Source organism: Lynx rufus, unplaced genomic scaffold, assembly GCF_022079265.1.
Source record: "Lynx rufus isolate CCGP_SWC_20201006 ecotype Redwood Valley unplaced genomic scaffold, mLynRuf1.p SCAF_9, whole genome shotgun sequence".
NCBI lineage: Eukaryota > Metazoa > Chordata > Mammalia > Carnivora > Felidae > Lynx > Lynx rufus.
Genome location: NW_025814897.1, coordinates 165570 through 174823, shown reverse-complemented (window position 1 = coordinate 174823; position 9254 = coordinate 165570). Strand labels below are relative to the sequence as shown.

Below are 9254 nucleotides of genomic sequence, written 5' to 3'. Positions count from 1 at the left end.
CTTATACATGCTGACAGACATAGCACTCCCTAGGATGTAGCTTGTACAGAGACCATGTGCTGGGCTCTCTGAGGGATGAAACACACCCCTAACTTTATTTCTAGCTAGTTGAGACCTGAACTGTTCACAGATGCTTGATTAGTTATAAAAACTCCTGAACCAGGGCCATGTAGACCTTCCTCAAAGGACAGGATCAGATCTCCCTCCTGTCCTCAAGGGTCACCTGAGGCACCTGAAAAACCCTCTGCCCCTAGTACGGGACATGAGAATGTGAAAGAGTTGAATATAATGAAACATGTTGCGGATGGTTTGTTTTTCTTGCACACAGTCTATGCAAGTCAGAATCAACTTCCATCCCCCTCCATCTTTTATGAGACCTAGGACATGGTGCAACTCCCATGGGGAATATCAGTTGTGTCTCTACCATGGATGCAGAGAAAGACAAGGTAAATTCTGTTGCCTATTTCAGTTGCAATGCTTTCTGGAAACTTTTATCTGACCTTGTCTGGTTTTCTATGCCCTCTGGTATTTTTACTGTTTGATTTACATCCTCATAAGCCTCCAGACTTCTCCAGTTTAAGATCATCATGTTAGCTAGTGCCTCTGGACGCCACAAGTGTGTGGAGGTGGAGGACCACGTGGCTATCACTTTGTGTTTGTGGAAATAACTTGAGGAGAATGACACTTCACTGCACCCTCAAGTCTTCTGGAGCATGGGACACCTTTCTCACCTTCTTTGCATGGGATTATCCTGATTATTTTCATTTTTTTTCCTATTTCAGAGTAGGCCATGAATTTGTTCAGAATGTCTGCTATGAGCCTCGTGACTGGAAAAGATAACAACACTTTCCAACATTATATTGTGTGCTTTGTGCAGTGTTGAGGGTTCTTAGATAAATTTCAGAACTCATTACTGGTCCTTCTGTGTTGGTCAATGTGCAATAGAGAATTTCTCCCAAGCTTTGCGGAGTGGCAGTATCATAGCCAATGAGGTTTATCCGAGGCGCGATTATTGCTAATTGAGAATTTCTCCAGTTGTCCCCTAGGTGGAAATACTCTGAATTTTCAGAAGCGGCATGTGTAATCGAAAATGTACATGGAACTTCAGTCGTGAAGAGAGAGAATCAGTGATTACCTGCAGGGCCAGTAACTCACAGAGTTCTTCAGTTGTATTTATATGAGCAGGTTCTCTTGTGTCCCGGGAGCAGTTGCAACTGGTACTTTGTCTCATGATGCCTTATGGGAGTTTTACACCTGAAATTGAGACATGTTTCTGTTCATTCTTTTATGTAGAATTTCTACCTCCCTTTTACAATGGGACAAAATAGCTCTGCAATTCATATTGTATTTAAAAGCTGAATTACCTGTGAATTAAGATAAACACACTTGAGACCAATGAATGTGCGCAGGTAACGTGTTTCTCTCAGAAAACACATTTCTAGGCCCCCTGCAGAACTCCAGGAATCCCCATCTCCTCAGAGGTCTCTGTGCCCTTGCACAGAAGATGTCTTTGTCAGTGAGGGAAGCAGAGTAAGGACATGAATGGGATGGCAATTTGAGCTTTGACCCTGGGGTGGCCCTGAATCTCTGTGTGGTGCTGGGCTTTTCTTTCATTCCTTCATGTTCTGTCTGTTCTCAATGTGTAAATAAAAAGTCTGCAGATCTGGTGGAAGAGGGGTGTCCTGAACACAGATGCCTGCCTCTCTGGAATACGTTCCTTTATTAGACTGGCATTACTGCCATCAATCTTCAAGAATAGGATTCCTTGGCTTTCTGCATTTGTAAACATGTGCAGTGATGTGTGGAGACAGTAGTTTCTCCTTGCGCATCTGGTACCTTCAGGCTGTAGGTGGGACCTCATAGGAGGTCCTCGTGAGACCTTCAGGTTGTAAGTGGGATCTTGTAGGAGGGTAGAGTTTTCTGGCACTGATGCTGTATTCTACTAGAACCCGTGAATGAACAAGGGGCCAGGTGCTGACACCTGCTTCATTGTGTTTCAGCTCCTGTGGGCGTTCTACTTCTGTCTGTCATACCAACATACCTGTTGCTTCTGTTCTGTAGGTCCTTATGGTTGCAAGAGGACCTCCTCTTTTACCAGGTCCACCCTGCATGCCCTCCCCCACAGATCCCCCTTATCACTGTTCATGGACTCTATAAGTCACCACCAGCTCATTGGTGCCCTCAGTGACCTCCACCTCGACTATTTGTAAGATGATCTGAACAGTACGAGTTGACATGTTCAGCATATTCATCTACTGTCTTGTTGAGTCTTTGAGAAGATGTAGAGATGGCCTCACAGGCTTTTTAATGCAAGGGTGCTGCTGACTGAGGACACTGTTAAGATTCCTCAAGTTTCTTAGGACATACATATGTTGGGCTGTGCCTAAGTGTGTGTATCTCTGTGAGACTAAATGCGATGAAAGGTTGTAGATTAGCTGTGTGGCTTCCTTGGCTTCCGCCTGAGTCACACTCTTAGCGGGGAATTCAGGGTTGACCAGGGAATGCCCCTGCTGGACTCCTGTCACCGCAACCCTGAACCTGCTTTCACCACCCTGCCTGAAGGTTTGCATCTCCGACACTTCCCTCACAATTTCCTGAGGCTTTGCGTGTGTTCCTCTTGTCTCAGACCTAATGCCAGCTCTCAGTGGGGAGAGCCTCAACTCAGAGCATCAGCTTTGTGATCTGAGAAGCAGGGATAATGTTGATCTCTGAGGTCAGTGCGATGAAGAGGTGGTTAAGCACATGAGGAATTTGTAAAATATATGGGATGAGTGAGCACTCACCCTTTTCAGCGTGGAAACGAATGTATCTGCACACAGAAGATCATCAACAGATGTTCATTCAATTTCATGAAACTAAGGGTATAATGCCTGAGGCTGAGAGATTGGCAATTCTAGTTTCAAAGGATACAACAAAGACCCCTGTGTGTTTTCTATTAAAATTCAGGTCCTATTTTACAAGGAAGGAAAAGATAAGTATGAGAATATGGATGTTTAGGGATCTGAAGATAATCCTCTTCCATTACAGGTAGACACACAAATGCACCCTGACAAATATGTGCTCATCCAAGGCCACAGATGTATTGAAGAAGAAAAAATGCATATAGAAGAACAGAAGATCCCTTTGCAATAACTCAATCACTTTGACATAGAGGGCAATCAGTTTGAAATTTGAAGAGCACACTGAACCATTACAAACCAGCTGTGGTTATTATATATTTAGAGATGGTGTCTAATCTGCCCCTTGGTCTGAATGCTTTCCCTGTCCACCCCGTCCCCTCCACATTGTCCTTCCTAATATCCCCTAATACACTTGTCATAGTTGTGTTTCTATGTCAGCGTCTGCCTCCGGGAAAATCGACACTCATTCCTCATCAAGTGTACACTTTGGCATTCCTGTATATGCAGTTAACAAACAGGTAGAATGTATAGTATTGGTGTACGAAGACAGATCATTCTTTGGGGTTGTATTGCCTGGAAGGGACCAATAGTTCCATCTGAGGGGTTGGATACATCATTTAGGGAGATCTGGTGGTGGTTGTTCATGTATAGATTGATGCTCATGAGCACATGGCACATGTGCTAGTTGATGTGGTTTGTGCTGATGAGCAGGGCAGGTATCTGTCTCCAGGAAAGGGTCTCTTCTGATGGTGAGGAATGGATTCAGGAGACCAGTAAGGAGGCCCTGCATTAATTCAGCTTTTGTGCCCTTGTGCACCTTACCAGCTGCTACCAATAGCACCAATCCAGGTGGCCTCCAAGGGGGCAAATGGCACAATTTTTGTGGCGAGTCACATGGTGTCCCATAAAGCTCCCCCTGAAGCCATATTGAGGCATGGGGAGGGCAGAGGTCCATGGTCTGAGAAAGGTTCCTTCGACACCACCCGGGAGAGTTGGGTGTAAGCATACGGCTCCTTCTACATCAGCCAATCCAATCTACATCAGGGACCCTGAACCCTGTGAGCCCTTTTTTCCTTCCAGCTTAGGGAAGCAGCCAGCCCTCCAGCAGCTTTTGGGTCATGGCTGGGCCACCAACGGTAAATGTCTGGCTGTCCACATTCTGCCATCATTGCTTTAGCAAATGTCAATATGAGCAGCTGCTGTATGGGGGATTCTCCTCCATTTTGATCAGGGCCTGGGACAAAACATGATGAGAGAGAGAGAGAGAGAGAGAGAGAGAAGTTCCCTGTGCTCCTGGACAGGGCTGCATGCACAGAGCAGATGGCCTGAAGCCTGGGGAGAGGTGGACAAAGAGGTAAGGAGAGAGAAACTGGATGAGTGATAGGGGAATTGGGCAAGACCTGGAGAGTGAAAGAAAGAAACACAGAGAGGTGTGGTTAGAGAGAAACAGAGACAAAGAGGAAGTACAAGGAGAAAAGTGGAGCCCTGGTCCAGGTATGTGAATGGGGTGAGATGAGCCAGGGGAGAGGGGATGTGTGAAGTGGCTCTGAGTGCTGGGGCCGAAAGGGCTGGTATCATGGGCATCATAGTTTCATGACTCTAAGACTCCAACATCCCTGGGGTCAAGCTCTGCAGAGGCCATTGCAATCGAAAAGATGGGCATCCATCATTTCTACTGGAATTGTGTGGCTCAGCGTTATGTTCTGTCATGGAGACGGATGTCTTCAGGGAGAATGTGCTGCTCTTTGGCGGCTAAACTCCAGAGCCCGCCCTGTGAGGAGGTGTCCCGGGGTCATCTCCCTCACTGCCCCAGGCCCTGTTGGATTTCCCCCCTCCCCCCCAACCAGCTGGCGTTCCTCATGTTCTGAACCCAGGCATGAGACATTGTGTTGCCCCCAGGTTCTGCAGTCTGGACCTGGCAGAGGTGGACTGTTGATATTGATTAAAAAAAATATTTGACAATAAGGTCCATACTCTCCCTCTGGAACGAGTGGTGTGCATCCAAATCGTAGGTTGCTATCCTCCTGTCCACAACCAATCTGAGGATTCCAGAAGGTAGGTGAACCTTTTAAAACACCATAGTCTTCTCTTACATCATTCAAAGACAATTTCTTTCCCAGCTTTCTTTTAATTTTGAAGAGATGGCAACTACTAATTGAAAGCATAATGGTCCTATAGGAAATTGACCTACATGAGTGATGGGCATTATTTCATCCATCCGTATCCCTAAAGCACATTTCATTGGAAATATAAGCCATGGATACATGCCATAAATTCATAACAGATGTGTAGCTCCTGTAAGTTGCATTCTGACCTTGTCACATATGTGTCATCAGATATTATTAGTGACTTTTCAGATAAGCTCTAAACATCAAGATGGTCATGTTAGAGAATCTGGTATATATGGAATTTCACAGATTCTAAATTAGGAATGATTTTTCATTTTTAATGTTCCTATTTTTTTCCTTTTATGAGAGAGCCCGAGCTGGGGATGGGGGAGAGAGTGGGAGATACTGAATCTGAGGCAGGCGCCAGACTCTGAGCTGTCAGGACACAGCGTGACATGGGGCTCAAACTGATGGACTGCAAGATCATGACCTGAGTGGAAGTCGGACGCTTAACCAAGTAAGCCACCCAAGCGCCCCAGGAATGATAGTTTATTGGCAAAGAAAGAGAAATTAAAGATAGCGTAAAGGATGTCGACTTTTAATTGAAATATTCTTCACACATTTGTTGTATTAGTTTTAGACATACATTGTAGTCCTTCCATATGTCTATAAATTATGTTGTACTTAAGCACAAGTGTAGCTATCCTGTGAAAGTATGCAACAGTATTATTACAGGATTGACTCTCTTCCATTGGCTGTCCCTTGTATCCCTAGGACTCATTCATTCCATAGCTGGAAGCAGTTATCTCTCTCTCAAAGGTGTCCATTCTTTATCTAACCTAAACACTTAGGTGATAAACACAATAACCTCTTGTTCATCATGTGTAATTTGGTGGTCTATTTTTCTGGGAACATTGCTTAAAGCATTACAAATGATGCCATTACCTTAATAAATTTGGTTTCATTCTTCACTCACAAGAACGGAGAAGGAAAAGATTTCTTTGTGCCCTAGGTCCTGTCACTAAGACCCTTCCCAGTGTAGAGAACAGGCTTAGTTGCCCAGAGCACCTTCGGTCCCTCAGCTGAGCCACCAGGGTCTTCAACATTGCAGGAATTCCCCTGGTGGCCAGCAGAGAGAGCTCGAGCACCACAGACCCGGAGGGGCGGGTTCCTCTGCCTGGGCAGTGGTGGCCAGCAGAGGGCGCACCATCGGCTTTTCTGACCCAGGGCACCTCAGAGCAGGAAGGGCTTCTATTGATCCCAGAGAACACAGGGCCTCTGCTGCTGCTGCCTCAGGACAGAGAGCAGAGGTGCATTTCCAGTGCGTTCTGCCGCCCACCCCAGAGGAGACCTGGGGAGCTTTGCAGCAACTTGGCATCTCCTTAGTCCCACAGAGTATCTGCCTTGTTGTACTGAGTGCTGAGGAGGGGGCACTGGGTGGCTTCCCTGGGCAAGCTGGTTGCTGAGCTGCACAGGCCCTTGCATTTTCTGGGCTGTTCCCGTGTTTCATTCCTCCCCTTCCTGGACAGTATTTGAACAAGACGTATTTTACTAAAGAACTCGTGGATTGTGGGGTCCCACGACATCACCTCATAGATGCAGTAGATGGTTTGTTCCAGATTCAGGCTTGCTTCCCGGAAGAAACCCTGACAGAAGTTCAGAAGAACGGGAGCTGCATTCTGTTAGGACGTGAATACATGAAATGCTCGTCTCATGACCTTCTAGAAGAATGAGCTGGGACCCACTTTCCGAGTACCGAGGTAAGGGCACAAACTGCCCCCACATCATACATGCTTTTTAAAAAATTTCATGGTTATGTTCCCAACTTAGTGAAGTGATTGAAAACTACAGAAAACCTGGTAGGTAGGTGTCATTAACCTTATGTTATCTTTTAATTTAAATTCCAGTGAGCGAAGACACAGTGTAATATTAGTTTCAGGTGTCCAATATAGAGCAACCCTTCCACACGTCACCTGGTGCTCATCCCAGGTGCACTTCTTAATCCCCAGCAGCTGTTTCACCCATTCCCTCACCTCACTGTGGAAGCCCTCAGTTTGTTTCCTAGTTAAGAGTCTGTTTGTTTGTCACTGTGTCCTTCACCGCCCCCCCCCCCTTTGTTTTGTCTTATTTCCATGTGTTAGTGAAATCATCTGGTATTTGTCTTTCTCTGACAGGCTTATTTCACCCAGCATAACATTCTGTCGCTCCTCCACCTCGTGGCAAATGACAAGATTTCATGTTTTTATGGCTAAATAATATTACATTCCATATACTACATCTCAATTTATTCATCAGTTGATGGATGCTTGGGAAGTTTCTGTAATTTGGTCGTTGTAGAAAATGCTGCTGTAAACATCATGGTGCTTGTATCCCTTTGAAGAATTATTTTTGTATTCTTTGAGTAAATACCTCTTCGTGAAATTGCTGGATCTTAAGGTAGTTCCATTTCCATTTTTTTTTATGAATCTCCATGATGTTTTCCAGTGTGGCTGCACCAGTTTGCATTCCTACCCACAGTGCAAGAGGGTTTCTCTTTCCTCACATCCTTGGCAACACCTGCTATTTCATCATTCATTGATTTTAGTCATTCTGAAAGATGTGATGTGTTATCTCATTGTACTTTTGAGTTGTGTTTTCCTGAAGATCAGTATTGTTGAGCATCTTTTCATATGTCTCTTGGCCATGTGTATGTCTGCCTTGGGAAAATGTCCATTCGTGTCTTCTGCCCAGTTTTAATCGGATTTCTCCTTTTTTGGGTGCTGTATGACTTTATTTGTTTTGGACACTAAGCCTTAATCAGATGTCGTGTGCAAATAGTATTCTGTAGGTGTTTTAGTTTTGTTGATTATTTCCTTGGTCACAGAAGCTTTTTATTTTTACGAAGTCCCATTATTTTTGCCTGTGTTTCCCTTAACTCAGGAGATATATCTGCACAGATGTTTGTACAGCCAATGTCAAATAAGATACTGTCTGTGTTCGTTATCCTCTGGGATTTTTATGGTTTCAGGTTTCACACATAGGTCTTTATCCATGTTGGATTTATTTTTGTGTATATTGTAAGAAGGTGGTCCATTGTTGGTCTTGTTTGGTTTTGCAGGTTGCTGTCTAGTTTTTTCCAAAACCATATGTTGAGGAGATTCTTTTTAAGTGTATGTATTTATTTTTGAGAGACAGAGAGAATGCAGAAGGGGGCAGAGAGAAATGGGGATTGAGAATCCCACACATGCTCTGCACTGCCCTGAGATCATGACCTGAGCTGAATCCCCAATCACACGCTTTGCAGCCTCCCATGTGTCCCAAGACTATCTTTTTTTTTTTTCCACTGGATATACTTTCCTGCTTTGTTGAGAGTTAATTGACCATATAGGTTTGAGTTCATTTCTGGGTTTCCGTTCTATTGATCTCTGCGTCTGTGTGTTGTTGTTGTTGTTGTTGTTGTTGTTGATGATGATGTTGTTTTTTGCCAGTACCATACTGTTCTGTTCAGTACAGCTTTTTAATATAACCTGAAGTCTGGAATTGTGATGCCTCCAGCTTTAGTTTTCTTCTTCAATTTTGTTTTTGCTGTTTGGAGTCTTTGTCATTCCATACAAATCTTGGAATTATATGTTGTAGTTCTGTAACAAATGTTTTTGTTAATGTGATAGGGATTTCATTACATATGTAGATTGTTTTGAGGAGTGTAGACATTTTAGCAGTATTTTTGCTTCCCATCCATGAGGGTGAAATATATTTCCTTTTCTTTGCGTCCTCTTCCATTTCTTTCATCAGTGTTTCATAGCCTTTAGAGTACAGGTCTTTCACCTCTTTGGTTAGGTTCATTCTAGGTATCTTGGGGTATTTGGTGCACCTGTCAATAGGATTGATCCCTTACTTTCTCTTTCTGTTAATTCATTACTCGTCTATAGAAATGCAATAGATTTCTGTACATTGATTTCTGTATATTGTGATTTGTGGAATTCATATATAAATCCTAGCAATTTTCATTGGAGTATTTCATGGTTTTTATAGAGAGCATCATGTCAGTTCCAAACAGCGAAAGTTCTACTTCTTCCTTGCCAATTTGGATGCCTCATTTCTTTTTTTGTCTGATTGCTGTGGCTAGGACTTATTGTACTCTGTGGAATAATAGTGGTGACGGGTCATCCCTGTCTTGTCCCTGACCTTGGAGGAAACACTTTCAATTTTTCCCCATTGAGGATGAGCTGAGCTGTGGCTTTTTCCTAGGTGACCTTTATATGTGTAG

The 9254-nt window shown here is 44.0% G+C and overlaps 1 pseudogene; it reads left to right on the top strand.

The window, feature by feature from the left end:
• Positions 1 to 958: 958 nt before the first annotated feature.
• LOC124506620 (uncharacterized) lies at positions 959 to 1111 on the top strand (annotated as a pseudogene).
• The last annotated feature ends 8143 nt before the right edge of the window (positions 1112 to 9254 follow it).